We start from the raw sequence: 15,204 nt of genomic DNA, 5'->3' as shown, positions 1-15,204 counted from the left end.
ACTTACCCTCATATTAGATGTTTCCACTGTGATGTGCTTATTCAACTCCGCTGTCACCCGAAATTCCATCAGGTTCTGGTGAGCTATTGTTACTTCTGTTGCGCTGTCTAGCTTTGTCACAGCCCATTCCCGTTCAGAAGTTGAGTCCTCAGAATTCTGGGCATGTCTAACTTTGAGACCTGCTACTTTCTTCTTTTTAAATTGAGGTATAGATTGTGGCTTGTCTTCTTTTTTGGAAGGGTAGCTTGAAGCGCGTTGTGTGTCTCTGGACTTTGTACGCTCTTCTTGTCTGTGTTCTGACCGTCCTTCTCTCTCGGACTTTCTTGGTGAACCCTGAAAGGAACGAGAGGAACGTGTATCAGTATCCTGATACCTGTCAGGTTTTTTTATGTTATCCCTATTCCTAAGGTTGTATCTCCTTTCGGAGGGCTCCTGTTGAGGAGACCCACTCCTAGATAGAGATCTACTTTCTCCAATTTTCTGTTTTTTATTGTTATTATCCCATCTCTTCTTGGAAGAATCAGGTGCTTGCTTGGAGTTATCCTTTTCAGGACCACCCATGAGTTGAGGTTTAATTGCTCTAGCTCCCAAACTAACTCTACCTAATTCAGCATAGGTGTCTGTGATAATTTTAGGTAATTCACTTTCCTGTTGTAAAGGCGTTGGCGTATTGCCACTGCTGCTGCCTTCCCTTTTATATTTGCTAATATTATAGCTGATACCTGGGCAAAAGTATTTACTAATTTAATCCCTAAATTCAGAGCAGGTTGGGGGCGCTAGAGGGCACACGGCAAGATGGCTGTGCCTTAGTGCAGCTCCGCCGGCCGAACATACTATCCGCCAATAATCCTGCTCTAATTTCGACATCTGTCGCCCAAAACGAAGGGTGATGCTGCCGTGATATTGAGGACGACACAGGAGAGGCAAAGACACAACGCTCTTCCCGGAATCCTGTGTTTATGGATCGCCGCCATCGTGGCCCCGCTGACAATATAGCGGCTGTGTGAAGCTGAGAAGGCCCCGACCAAGATCCGGTCGGAGAGTCTGCTGAGGTGGCGCCACGTGGATCCTGCCAGTGCTGGGGTACTGGAGTCAAGCTCGGGGCATGATTCCCTGATCCGGTGTCTATCGAGTGCTGTGACGATCTACTCATGGCGGACCCGGGAGCTGAGACGGCAGATCAGGAGGCCTGTGCACCCACCCCTCGTGAACCTGTTGTGCAGCGCTGGATGCTTTGTGGCGGCCGTGAGGCCCTAGGTGGCATCTTTGCCTGCGACTAGAAGACGACGCTGCTGGGAACGGAACGAGTTGGCCCCGGTGCTCGGGGGCCTAAGTTAAGTGTGTGCGGCTGTGGCGCTGCAGCTGGGTGGGACTCTGACTGTGCGGCCTGCTGAGTACGATAGGCCTTAAGTGGCGGTTCCCCTGCGGAGAGCTTGGCGATCTACTCCTTCACCTGGGGCACTGAGCCAATGCCCGCAACATCTACACACTGGGGTCGATAGCCTCTAAACTGTAGCAGTTTGTCCTGGTTGGGGTGCCCTCCTGGTCAGTAGACTGTGTTGGTATAGTGTGATGGATGGTTGAGGGTTTCCCCCTGTGCTACACGTTAGTAATTGTTAGAGGCACACGCCGCTGAGACCACATCTAGAGATCCCTAACACTTCCTGGGGCGAGTCCTGAGTTGGGTGCGGGACCTACTGTGCAACACTGACTGCTCCGGACATTGCCGCAATTCAAATTTCAATGGGTCAACATGGTCCGGGAGATAGTGGTGATACAGAGACCAATGGCACCCTGCCCCCTCGCCGAGCCCATGCCTAGACAAGCAAACACGCATTGGTAAGGCTGCCGTAGATAGAATCAGACTGCTCCTGGTCTGGGGTGTGCCTGCGCTCAGGGCAGGGGCGGAATAACTGGCACACCTTTAAAAGTAGCATACTAAACTGGAAGGCTCTGAGACTTTTGGCGGTGCTGGTGGGTGTCCTGTTTGATTAGATGTGGCCGCTTGCTGTGTGTGAAGGCCCCCTTGCCCAGCAGAGTTGAGAGACATAGGGCCAACCTCAGGGACGTGATATACGGATATAGCTGTGACACACACGGGTGCATAAAATGGGTAGATCAGACAAGAATCAACCACGCCTCACCTTTGAGTCACGAAAGTCTGGCAAATCGCAGCAGCGGGCCACTTCAGACTCTGAACTTGATACCCCTTCTAAGGGCCCATCGACACTTGAAGCCACACTTCTTACCAAGCAGAGTAGTCTGCAATCCATAGACGGCAAAATGGATGCGCTCAACCTCAGAATGGACAATATGTCTGGGAAGTTAGGTAAACATGGTGCAAACTTGATTTTTGCCAACGGTGGTGACCCCATTCCATCTGAGTCGATCTATCTCGCTGCTCACCTTTTTTGCTCACCTGTATCCCACTATGGAAGAGGTGCGTCTCCACCGTCCAGACCCAAAAAGAGCATTGTCATTCTACCTTGACCGCACAAAAGAGTGCCGGGTGGATGACCAGCTCTTTGTGGGCAACGTGGGAGTTAAAAAATGATGGGCAGTGCAGAAACTGACAATTTCTCACTGGGTCGTTCTCTGCGTTAAGATCTGCTACACCCTGGCTAGGAAGCAGACCCCTGAGGGCTTGCAAGCTCATTTCACCAGGGGGAAGGCTGTGACCATGGCATTGGCTCGGGGTGTCCCAGTCCTGGACATCTGTCAGGCAGTAAAATGGGCATCCTTGCACATGTTTGCCAAGCACTACTGCCTGGACAGTCAGGTCCACAGGAATGGGCATTTTGCCAGTTCGGTCCTGCAGGACTTCATAGAGTGAGAAATCTGTTTGCCGCCCACTGCCAGGATGGTATGACTTGGGTATCTATTCAAAGGTAAGGAATCTGCAGCTAGAAGTCTGTCAGATGAACAAGTTACTAACCTTCAGTAATGCATTATCTGGTAGAGACAATATCTAGCTGCAGATTCCTGACAGACCCACCCATGCCTCCCCGCCCTGCGGACTCATTTGTTAGGGCTAGGGTTACTCCCTTTTCAGGGCCCTAGTTATGACACATAATCAAGTCAGTCACTTCATGGCTCTGCGCTTCTGGTGTGGCAAAGTGAAAAGAACTGATGTCCACTTGACTGGGTGGCGCCTATATAGGTGACTGATGTCATAACCGACGCTATACATTGTCTCTACCAGATAATTTGTTACTGAAGGTAAGTAACTTACACAACTGTAAGAGTAATTAGAATTTTGATTTGCAGCTTCTGACTACAGTTGGAAATTTGAAGATGCATCTAAGACTCAGGGCCTGATTTAGATGATGGCGGGACCGTGACGGAGTAGGCTTTTTTGGCGGTTTTCCCGCCCGCCTACTTGGCGGTCCACCCATGCTATTACAATGCTGGCAGTTTGACCGACTAAAGACCTTCATGGTCCCGTCGACACCACCAGATTGTCTGCATCAACCACAAAATAGGCCAAAGCAGCTGTCGGGCGGCGGACCACCACGTTCACTGCCTGACCATTCATGATGTGCCTTTCTGCCGACATGACTGTGGCGGTCAAGCCGCCACACTTCAGTTGGCGTTTTAGGACGGATATAAGGCAAAAGCTCACCTTTACTCACATTTACTTTCCTTCACAACCATGAACCCGATCTACCAGTTAGTGCCTCTAATCCTGCTGATCGAGTACGAAGAAAATCAACACCATTGCGGTCGGAATAGACGGTAAGCAATACCTTTATTTGTTACCTTTCCAATTGCCAAAGAACTGACGTGCTGTCATCTTGTTTCAGAAAATCGTACTTACAAGCAATAGCATGGCAATGTGAAATGCATATGTCTGAAATGTTGATAGTTAAGAAATTTAAAGAAACATTTAAATCAGTACATTTGATATAAATATTTGGTGCAAGCTGCCTTCAAACAAATTTACACATGCCCAAAAAAAGGATAACAAACCAAAACATTTTAAAAATGCATACAGGTGTGTTTAAAAAGTAAGAAAACTGTAACATAAAAAAACATATGCAACACACATTGGGAGGATTGTAATGTAACATGATGTACAAATTGCCCTACAGAAGCTGAAACATTTACCCTATGCATTAGCACTAAAATCAATGTCAGTTTCAATTTAGAAGTATCTAACATATACATCCATGGAACTGTATCCTTTGTCTACTGCAAGTCTTGTTCCGTATCACAATTCAATAGTCACAATACTTGATAAGGTGTAATGCATGTTTGCTCAGACTGAGCAGGAATCAAGGTTAAACAAACACACCTACATGAACACATTTAGAAAAACAAATGTTCAACATAAATTACTTGGTGCAAGTGGACCTTAACAGGATGAAAGTGTGTACTTACATCAAATGGCCATCACATATTATGGTAACCAGTGTATGCACTTAACCAACTACACACCAACTAATCTAGCAAGAGTACATGCCAGCATGACAAAAAAAAGTACTTCACATTTTAGTTAGAAACATTGCTAGAACTCAAACAATTGTGAATTAACATTATTGACACGACAAACTCGGTGAAAATAAAACAATATGGGCCCAATTCACAGAACTAATTTAAGACAAAATCCTAAATTTACTACCATTTTGGTATTCACAGATGGCACTTACACATTTCGGTATTCACAAAAGTTAGTCCTAACTTTAGAACTCCTAAATGCCTTCTGTGAATACCGAAAGTCTTAAAGTTAGGATTTTTCTCAGTTTAGGAGTAGTAAAGTTAGGACTCCTAACTTAACGACTCCTAAATGCCTTCTGTGACTACCTAAAGTCTTAAAGTTAGGATTTTTCTCAGTTTAGGGGTCGTAAAGTTAGGATTCCTAACTTTAGGACTCCTAAATGCCTTCTGTGAATACCGAAAGTCTTAAAGTTAGGATTTTTCTCAGTTTAGGAGTAGTAAAGTTAGACTTTACTACTCCTAAACTGAGAAAAATCCTAACTTTAAGACTTTCGGTATTCACAGAAGGCATTTCGGAGTCCTAGAGTTAGGACTCCTAACTTCTGTAAATACCAAAATGAGTAAGTGCCTGCTTTGAATACCAAAATGGTAGTAAGTTTAGGATTTTGTCTTAAGTTAGTTCTGTGAATCGGGCCCTGTATTTATTGTAAAAACGGAGATGATTCTCTCAAAAATAATTTGGCAAACTGCCAGTCCAAATGAGTAAAATGTCTCTTGAACACCTGTGCACTGGCATAAACACGTTCCTCCTAAGGGACTGCCATGGGAACCTCCTCAGGAAGGGGCATCTACGTGGCAGAGCAGGCATCGCTCAATCTTACATGGGAGGGGGTTGGTGGGGGAAGGTAGGGGGGGTTTTGGACTGGGAGTTGGGTTTTGGCAGGGGAGCTTTTTGGCTTTTTTTTAATCTGAATGTTTGGACTTGGGATGGGAAGGAGGGATCGGGGTTTGGCAAGGGAGCTTTTTGCCTTTTTCGTATTTGAGTTTTTGGTTTTGTATGGGGAAGAGGTGGGTTTTGTTTTCTGCAGGGCGGGTTTCTGTTTTATAGGGGTTGTCTCGGGAGAGGGAGGATTTCTTTTTGGTTTGGGAGGGAGGCTTTAGGACGTGGAGAGCATCAGGGCAAGGGTAAACATGACATCCTCTTGGGAACAATGGGTGGGGTGTTCGGGAGGGGTTGAGGTGTGGGAGGGAGAGGGACTGGATATGTCTGCTGTGTGGCTGTGTGTGTTGAGGGTGCAGGTGCCTGTGGGTCTGGGGTATGTGCTGAGTGTTTTGTGGTCTGTCATTTGCTAGGTGTCTGTTGCATGGGTGAGCATTGGTGTTTGTGTTTCGGAGGTGTGCTTTCTAATGTCTGTGTGGATATGTGTGGTATAGAGGTGACGGGTGTTGGTGTGGTGCATGTGGAGGGGCAGGTGCATGTGCGTTGTTGAGGTGTCTGTCAGTGTGATGTGTCTGTGGTGGTGTGTGCACTGTCTGTGGGTGTGTCAGTAGAGATGGAGGTGAGTGTGTCTGTGGTGGTGTGTGTGCAGTCAGTGGGTGTGTCAGTGGAAGGGGTGGTCAGTGTGTCTGTGGTGGTGTGCGCGATGTCAGTGGGTGTGTTAGTGGAGGGGGTGGTGAGTGTATCTGTGGTGGTGTGTGTTGTCAGTGGGTGTGTCATTGGAGGGGGTGGTCAGTGTGTCTGTGGTGGTGTGTGTGCTGTCAGTGGGGGTGTAAGTGGAGGGGGTGGTGAGTGTTCCTGTGGTGGTGTGTGCCCTGTCAGGGTGTGTGTAGGTGGTGGGGTGGTGATTGTGTCTGTGGTGGTGTTTGTGTTGTCAGTGGGTGTGCCATTGGAGGGGGTGGTGAGTGTGTCGGTGTTGGTGTGTGTGCTGTCAGTGGGTGTGTCAGTGGTGGGGCGGTGAGTGTGTCTGTGGTGGATACATGTTTGTCAGTGTGCCTCTTTTTTCCCCTGTGTGTGTGTGTGCGTACTCCTTGAGTCTGTTGAGGCATATGCATGCAAATGTTTGCATGTGCTTTGGACAGGGCTGGGTAATGAGAAATGAGGATGGGGCAGGGATGGGAAATGGGGCAGGAGGTTGGGCAGTTTGCAAGGCTGTGGTTAGGGAGGTGGCCAGAGTCTGAAACAACTGCTGTAGGGCAGACACACCACTGTGAATGCCTTCCAGGAAAGCTGACATGTGCTGCATCTGGGAGCTAAGCCCCTGGATGGCATTCAGCAAAGCAGTCTGTCCTACAATGAACATGCATAGGAGGCTAACAGCCTCCTCACTGAGTGCAGCCAGGATGACAGGGGCAGGGCGTGAGGTACCTGAGGCAAAGGACACCACACTCTTTTTAGGAGTGTGGGGGTGGCCAGATGGGGGAGAGCAGCATGAAGGGTGGAGATGGGAGTGCGGTTGGCGGACAAGGATGCAGGTGCAACACTTCCTGGCGGGTTCACCACCACTAAGGATTGCTCACTGGTGGAGGCTTCCGAAAAAGATGTACTAGAGTTAGAAACCTCCACAGCACTCTCCTCACCCTCTGTTAGACTGGGTCTCTCGCTGTTGCTGGTGTTGGCAGCACTGGAACCGCAGGAGCTAGCTGCTTCTCTGCCTTGTAGGCCACGCTCTCCTTTGCCTTCTGCCAAAGATGCTGTGAAGGCATATACAATAGTTCATTGTAACTGTGTAAATGGACATAATCATGAACTTAGATCACAATACATTTAATAAGATTCACATTACACCTGCTTAAGGCTCTCCAACTTTGTTGAGATATTATCATAATCGCATGCATGAAGGCAACATTTTCTGAAACTATTTAGTCACAGGTTGGTCATTACATATGATAGCTCCTATATCATGGATGATCTTGTCTCTCACATATCCATTACATTTCTACAGGAACCGACTAGCACCTCTGAATGTTTGGCCTTTGCTTGGCCATCCTGTTAGAGGGCCACTCTGTCTAGTGAAGGAGGGATGGGAGCAATCTCTCAAACCCCCTAAACAGGATATTGTGGACTATGTACTTGGTCTCCGCTCCCGGATGGCTGAGTACATGAAGAAGGCAACTAAAAACCTGGAGGCAAGTCAGGAATTACAGAAAGCCTGGCATGACCAAAAGGCTGTACTGGTGGTGTACCAGCCAGGACAGAAGGTATGGGTGCTGGAGCCAGTGGCCCCAGCAGCTCTCCAAGATAAATGGAGTGGACCCCATACCATTTTGGAAAAGAAGGGAGAGGTCACCTATTTGGTGGACCTTGGCACTCCCAGAAGTCCCCACAGGGTACTTCATGTTAATAGACTGAAAGCATATGTGGACAGGGCTGACATGGGCTTGCTCATGGCAACAGATGAGGGACAGGAGGAAGAGAGTGACCCTCTCCCAGACCTGCTCTCTCACAACCCTGACGATGGGTCAGTTGATGGAGTAGCCTTGGCAGGCAGCCTCACTGACCAGCAGCAAGCAGACTGTAGACAAGTTCTTCAGTCTTACAGACATATGTTTTCTCTGACTCCAAGTCAGACCCCCTGGTGCACTCATGAAGTGGACACTGGGGACGGTCTGCCTGTGAAGAATAAAATCTACAGGCAACCTGACCATGTCAGGGACTGCATAAGGACAGAAGTCCAAAAGATGTTGGAATTAGGAGTGATTGAGCCCTCAGAGAGCCCTTGGGCTAGCCCAGTAGTCCTTGTACCAAAACCTCACACCCAGGATGGTAAGAGAGAGATGAGGTTCTGTGTTGACTACAGGGGACTCAATGCAGTCACTAAGACTGATGCTCACCCAATTCCCAGAGCAGATGAGCTCATAGATAGATTGGCCTCAGACAAGTATCTGAGCACATTTGATCTGACAGCTGGCTACTGGCAGATAAGGTTAGCTGAGTCTGCAAAAGCCAAAACTGCATTTTCTACCCCTGGTGGGCATTATCAATTTATTGTAATGCCCTTTGGTTTGAAAAATGCACCTGCCACTTTTCAAAGGTTGGTGAACCAAGTCCTCTCAGGCCTGGAAGACTTTAGTGCAGCATATCTAGATGATATTGCTGTCTTCAGCTCCACCTGGGAGGATCACCTGATCCACCTGAGGAAAGTTTTGGAAGCCCTGCAAAAGGCAGGGCTCACTATCAAGGCTACTAAGTGCCAGATAGGGCAGAGTCAGGTTGTGTACCTGGGTCACCTTGTAGGTGGAGGCCAGGTTCAACCACTTCAGAGCAAAATCCAGACCATCATGGACTGGGTTGCTCCAACCACCCAGACTCAGGTCCGAGGTTTCTTGGGCCTGACTGGTTATTATAGAAGGTTTGTAAAGGGATATGGATCCATTGTGACCCCCTTGAATGACCTAACCTCAAAGAGGAGGCCCAAAAAGGTTCAGTGGACTGTCAGCTGTCAGAAAGCTTTTGATGACCTAAAACAGGCTATGTGCTCTGCTCCAGTGCTCCAAAGACCCAACTACTCCAAGGAATTCATAGTTCAAACTGATGCTTCTGAGGTGGGGGTAGGTGCTGTATTATCACAACTGAATGAAGAGGGCCAGGATCAACCAGTAGCTTTTCTTAGCAGAAGGTTGACCCCCAAAGAGAAACGTTGGTCAGCTATAGAGAGGGAGGCCTTTGCTGTGGTCTGGGCCTTGAAGAAGCTGAGGCCATACTTGTTTGGCACTCACTTCCTTGTTCAAACAGACCATAAGCCCCTCCTATGGCTAAAACAGATGAAGGGTGAAAACCCCAAACTACTCAGGTGGTCCATTTCCCTACAGGGGGATGGACTTTACAGTGGAACATAGAGCTGGGAGCAACCATGTCAATGCAGATGGCCTCTCCAGATATTTCCACTTAGAACATGAAGACTCAACTGGTCAAGGTTAGTTTAATGTCCCTGCGTTTGGGGGGGGGGGGTGTTATCTAGGAGAGTGGCATCGACTGCATAGTTGCCCCCAACTTTTTGCTGATGTTTTGACTGTTTTATGACTCTAGCCAGGCTGTGGCCCTGCTATCCAGGACCCCAGCCTATCTGCTTCTTCTCTAAACTGATGTGAGTACCCTTGGTACAACCCAATTGGATACTGAGGATACCCTGTCAGCCCTTGTAGATGGTACCCTAGGTACCCAGAGCATGGGTCCCTCAGAGGCCTACCAGGGCTGCAGCACTTGTTGTGCCACCCTGGGACAGCCATACCAAATGACACCACCAGACCACTACTGTAGTCTAGGTAAGGTGGTGCTTGCACCCCCTTACAGGGATACAGGTACCCTGTATCCCACCTATGTACAACACATGTATTCTCATTGGTCACCCCTCAAGCAGGCCTTGCTAATCCTACAAGGCAGGGTGCTGGGATATGTGTGAGGGGGGACTCCTACCTGAGTAGGGCCCCTCTGCAACCCTCGTAAAACCATTGCTGGGTTGTTTGTAGTGTAGCCATACCATATACTCTTAACCGCATTATAAGTATATCGCGATAGCGTGATAACTTGAGAATGGCTACACAGAACCATATCGTGTTTGGTGTCAAACATGTAGGAATCATACCTCCAGTCCAGTCATGGGCATGAGGGCATGATTCCCCCCTGCTAGAGGGGCGATATGGGAAAAGCGGCAGAATTGAGACACCAATTTAAAAGTGCACACGTATCACAAAATGGATGCTACTCGCCACCCACACGACTCTGGCTGCCTGTTGCTGGGCAAAACCCCAGCCTCGGCAGCTGGACAATAGGGATCATGTTGCAGGGAGGTGCCAGCACCTTCCCAGACAGGCTATGTGGATTGGAACTGTGTGGGTGCACCATAGGATGCCTTTCAGAGTTGCACGTAGGCTGCTACAGCGCCTACATTCTGCATACACCGCCTGGAACCGGTTCAGGGGCATCCTGCCCCTCGCCCAGGTGGGAAACACACAAAGGGGAGAGGGTGTAGCCACCCTTTCCCGCCTCAACTCCCATTGGTGGACACTGATCTGGACACTCCCCTAATCTTGTGGATAAAGGTGAATAACGTGTCCCCAGAGAATCAGATTAATCTTGGACTTCACAGACTTGACCTTCGACGAGCTGCTGCCCAGCTGACTGAAGAAATCTCCCTTGGGGTAAAGGAGTTACCTCCCTGCTTGGCAGGCACCTGAAACACTGCAAGTGACCTGGTTGGAACTTCGCTGCTCCTTTGGACATCGACGACTTCTCTCAACCTTGAGGTGGGTTTCCTAGCATCCCAGAGGCCAGTGAGCGTGCCCAGCAAGTCTGAGCACCATGGACCGCGTGGGTGCCGAGATCCCCGATACCCCAGGACACCAGCCACCTCTAGCGTAGCACACGACCCTGACCAGTGGGGAAGTTGTGCTTTGGCCCAATATTGAGCCAACCTCTCAGCAGCAACTGTGCCAAAGATCAGCACCCTAGCTCACTCCGGTGGCCCGTGGGCACCCTTTTACGCACTCCAAATTGCTGCCTTCCGCGGTCCCTTGTCTCTCAACTTGTGGGCCCTGGTGGGGGACAATCCTTACTTTTAAGAGTTCCCCTGTTTGCTGCAGGCCTGCTCTACAGTTTCCTCGAAGGAGACCTCCCTCAGACCTCGTGGGTCTGCACCAGTAGCTGATTTGTTCATCTTGCATGGGTTGCGGTTGCCAAGGCTTAGTGGATCCAATCCGGACACTAACACCGCAGCGACCCTCATCCTTTGAGGGACAGTCACCCTCCAGAAGCTGGCCTTCCTTGAAGCCTCCCGGAGCCCGTGGCTGCAGATCCAAGCTACACCTTTTCTACTTGAAGCACCCGACATTGAAGGGCTCTTTTCCTTGAGCTCCCTGGTCACTGTGCCGTGACCCAGACTCTGTTCCCTCTGCTTTCAGGTTCTTCTCTACAAGATCTACAACTTCATTCTTCTCGGCATCATCGACGCTTTTGGCTAGCAGCAGTTTTGTACATTTTCCCATTGAAAATCAGCCCGCGACCCGACATCGAAAACGACCTATGCACCCGGCTTCCCTGGGGCAGGTAACAGTGGTACCTCGGTACTCTCGTGGTAGTGGGCTCCTCAAAAGCTTAACTCTAAGTTTTTAACTTTGAACTCCTGCTAGAAGTGTCTTAAATTTGTTTAAATCAAACCGCGACATTCTCCATAGAGATCCTGATAGCAGCTATTTCCACTGCACGCGCCTCCCGTGGGTCCCCTTCCTCATCACCTGGGGTGGATTCTCAAGGGGCCATCGATCCTAAATGCCCTAGGCATTGTCTGTAGAATTGTCGTGGTTCTTATACCACTTTTTTAATATATGGTTTGGTCCCCCCCTGGGGCCCTGTGATTCCAGTGCTATTTATTGTATCTATAAATGCTTGTTTGAATTGTAACTTTACCTCTAGCCTCATAAAGAGACTTGTGGGATTCTGTTTAGAATAAATACATATATTTTTATATATATACGTGTGTGGACTACTCTTTCATTTGGTTATTCAAGAGGTTATCCATGGTAAAACAATAAGCTTAACACTCCTTCAAGACTTAGCCTGAAGGCTGCTCTCCACAACTAGGATACCTTTCTTTAAAGGTTGTCTTTTAAACCTATCACCTTAAGAGTCGAATTGGACTGGTGCAAGCTGGCCACTATAACTAGTGACCAGTATATGCCAGGCCAACTTCTCACACACACTGCCTGGGTAGTTGGCGACGACATTGGTGAAGAGTCCCCGGTGGTCCATTATTGCCTGCACATTGATGGAATGCGTGTGCTTTCTGTTGCGGTAATTGTGTGCAGTATCGGCAGGGGGCACAAGTAGGACATGTGTGCAGTCAATTGCCCCCAACACGTGCGGAAATCCAGCTATGGCGTAGAAGCCTTGCTTGGTCTCCAGCTGTTCCTGCGCAGTGTGGGGGAAGTATAGGTACTGGTGTACCAAGCTGATGATGGCATCCAGGACAGGTGTGAGGAACTTGGATAGGGCTGGCTGTGAGACTCCTCTGACTCTGGCGGTTGTTGGTTGGAATGTCCCAGAGGCCAACAGGTGCAGCACAGCCAGCAGCTTTGTCTGAGGTGGGATGTTGGTTGTCCGCTGTATTGGTACAGTCAGCCTGTGGGCAATGATGTTCAGGATGCGGAGGACGGTTGTCCTTTTGAGTCTGTAGTGGGCAATGACATTCTCTGGTGGTAAGTCTGTGAGGCTGGTGCGTTTCCTGAAGGTCTGCTGTTTTTGTCTGCGCTGCCTCTGTGGTGGTCCAGGGGGGTGGGCGGGGGGATCCGGGGGTGGTGGCGGGCCTGGGAGTGGTGGCGGTGGGTGTTGTGGCCCTGTTGGGGCTCCGAGCAGCATGATGAGTAGCTCCATGACATCTGTAGTTCTTCAGGTGTGGCTCTGGGCTGGGATCCCTTTTATGGTGCCGGTTGTCATCCGACTTTGCACCAGGTCAGGGCAGGTGTTAATTTCCTGCTGCTAACGCGCCTTATTGCCTGTTTTGTGATCTTATCCCCGATCTGGCTGGTCGTTGAGAATGTTGCGAAGTGGTGTGTTCGCTGCTTTTTGCATGGGAACGCCTACTCTGCATCTCATTAGCGTTAGTTGCTGGTGTCATCTGTGGCGATGTTTTTAGAGGCTGCTATCGCAGGTAAACTGGTGATATGGGCTGTTAGCACCGGCTTTTGAATGGTGCGATATATTTATCGCCAATTTGGCTGCAATAAAGTGCCGATAACTCTTCGATACGTCCTTGAGAATATGTCCCTAAGTGAGCACGAGTGACTGAGCGAAAGGTAGTATATTGTTTCCACGACTGAGGGTTCAGGGTTGTCATGTTCGATGGTTGCCAAGAACTATTCTCTCCCCGATAAGAGGAGATTCTAGTGGCATTGTGAGCTAGCTGATATAGAAAGCCAACATACCCGCTGGGGGTGTACAGAGTTATTCTGACATCAATCCCGCAGTATATGCTGTCTAAAAGTGCAGAACCTATATAGGTATATAGGAACTACACAACACCTTGAGTTAGTGTTGCTTTCACCATATCCACCCCAGCAATTGTGTGATCAATTATTGGTGTGTGAACGCCTGAAAGGAGCGAGATAGCCAGGTAGATGTGGTTTAAGCAGTAGCTTTATTTCTTTACTACAGTTCATGTAAATTTATCGGGAGACCGTCCGGTTAATTCTTCTTAGCCGTCTTTGGTTTGCCTTATGCTCAGGATCTTCCTCCCGTCCTCTTCTCAATAGCCCCGGAGGTTTTCTTGACCTTGGTAAAGAGAAGAGCGTATTTAGGTGAACAGGGGTTCTAGGGGGTTCTCTTCCCAAGGGAAAAGGAGTGAGGGATCACCAGGTGACAGTGTCCGGCAGCTAGGGCTTGTGCGAAGGTGAAGGGAAGGCAGTTGGGGTCACAGGGGTTAGTGGTGTTTGCCTACTAATGCCGACTTTTACCCCCCTTCCCAGCCTACCCTCAAAGCCTCCCACGTACCTGAGACAGCCACGCTCCTCCAGGAACGTGGCGGGGCGAAGTGTGGGGTCGTTTGCCTCCTGGCTCCTCTGTATTCTTCCTGACTGCTTCCCTCGTCTTAGGTATCAGCTGCAGACGTCTCTCCTCCTGTGGCTCCTTCTCATCTGTAACGTCTTCTGCTCTTGCGTTCTCCGGTCCTCCACTTCTTCTGGGTTCTTCTTTTCTGCCTTCCTTCAATGTCGGGATCTTCTCCCGCTTCATAGGTCCGCCGGTCATGACGAGGAGTCCAGGTGTGGAGTCATCTGACAAGCGCTCCCAGTTAAAGGACCCGTCCGGAATACCAGAGGAGTGTTGCTCTGAGATGGGAGTTGGGGCACAGTCCACCCAGGCGAATCCGTCAGCTGTGAAGAAATAAGAGTACACGTTCCATGAGGAATGCACCACCAGTCATGTATGTTATCGGTGTCAGCCTGTGCATCACGCGATCCGTAACACACCCCACCCCTAGGATTCTCCCGATCGGGGAGAGAAAGGATACGTGACAGAAAGTCCGCACTCCCATTATCGACCCCTCTCCTGTGTTTAACCTCAAAGGTAAAGGGCTGGAGGGACAGAAACCACCGGAGGGCCCAGGGGTTGTTGCCTTTGTTCCTAGTCATCCACTGCAAGGGAGCATGATCGGTGTACAACGTAAAGCGGTTGCCCTCTTGATAATAACAGAGCTTGTTGATAGCCCATTTGATGGCGAGGCACTCCTTTTCAATCGTCGGGTACCGCTTCTCATGAGGAAATAATTTCCTGCTAATAAACAGGATCAGGAGCTCCACGCCTTCAGGGAGAGCTGAGATAACACCGCCCCCAGCCCGCAGTCAGATGCATCGGTATGGAGGATGAAGGGTTCAGCAAAGTTAGGAGAGGCCAAGACCGGACTGCAGGTGATAGCCTCTTTAAGCAGTCGGAAAACTGTTTTTACAGTCTCAGGAGGATTTAACAGATCCTTTGTTTTAGTGTCTTTTCATAGCAACTCAGTGAGAGGACACGCAATTTCTGAGTATTGAGGTATGAACCTCGGGTAATAGCCCAGTAAGCCCAAAAAGGCTCTCACTTCTCTTTTAGTAGAGGTAAAAGGGGTCTCTACAATAGCCCTCACTTTCTCTTTCTGAGGTTCAATTACCCCGTTCCCCAATACGTAGCCCAAGTATTTGACCTTGTTGAACCCTACCCAGGACTTTTTGGCATTTACGTGTAGTTCTGCTCTTTTTAGGGCCTGGAAGATCTCTTGACAGTGTAGTAGGTGATCTTCCCAG

Source organism: Triturus cristatus, chromosome 1_1 (assembly GCF_964204655.1).
Source record: "Triturus cristatus chromosome 1_1, aTriCri1.1, whole genome shotgun sequence".
NCBI classification, from domain to species: domain Eukaryota; kingdom Metazoa; phylum Chordata; class Amphibia; order Caudata; family Salamandridae; genus Triturus; species Triturus cristatus.
The sequence above is the reverse complement of the archived record's forward strand: the minus strand, read 5'-3'. Positions refer to the sequence as shown.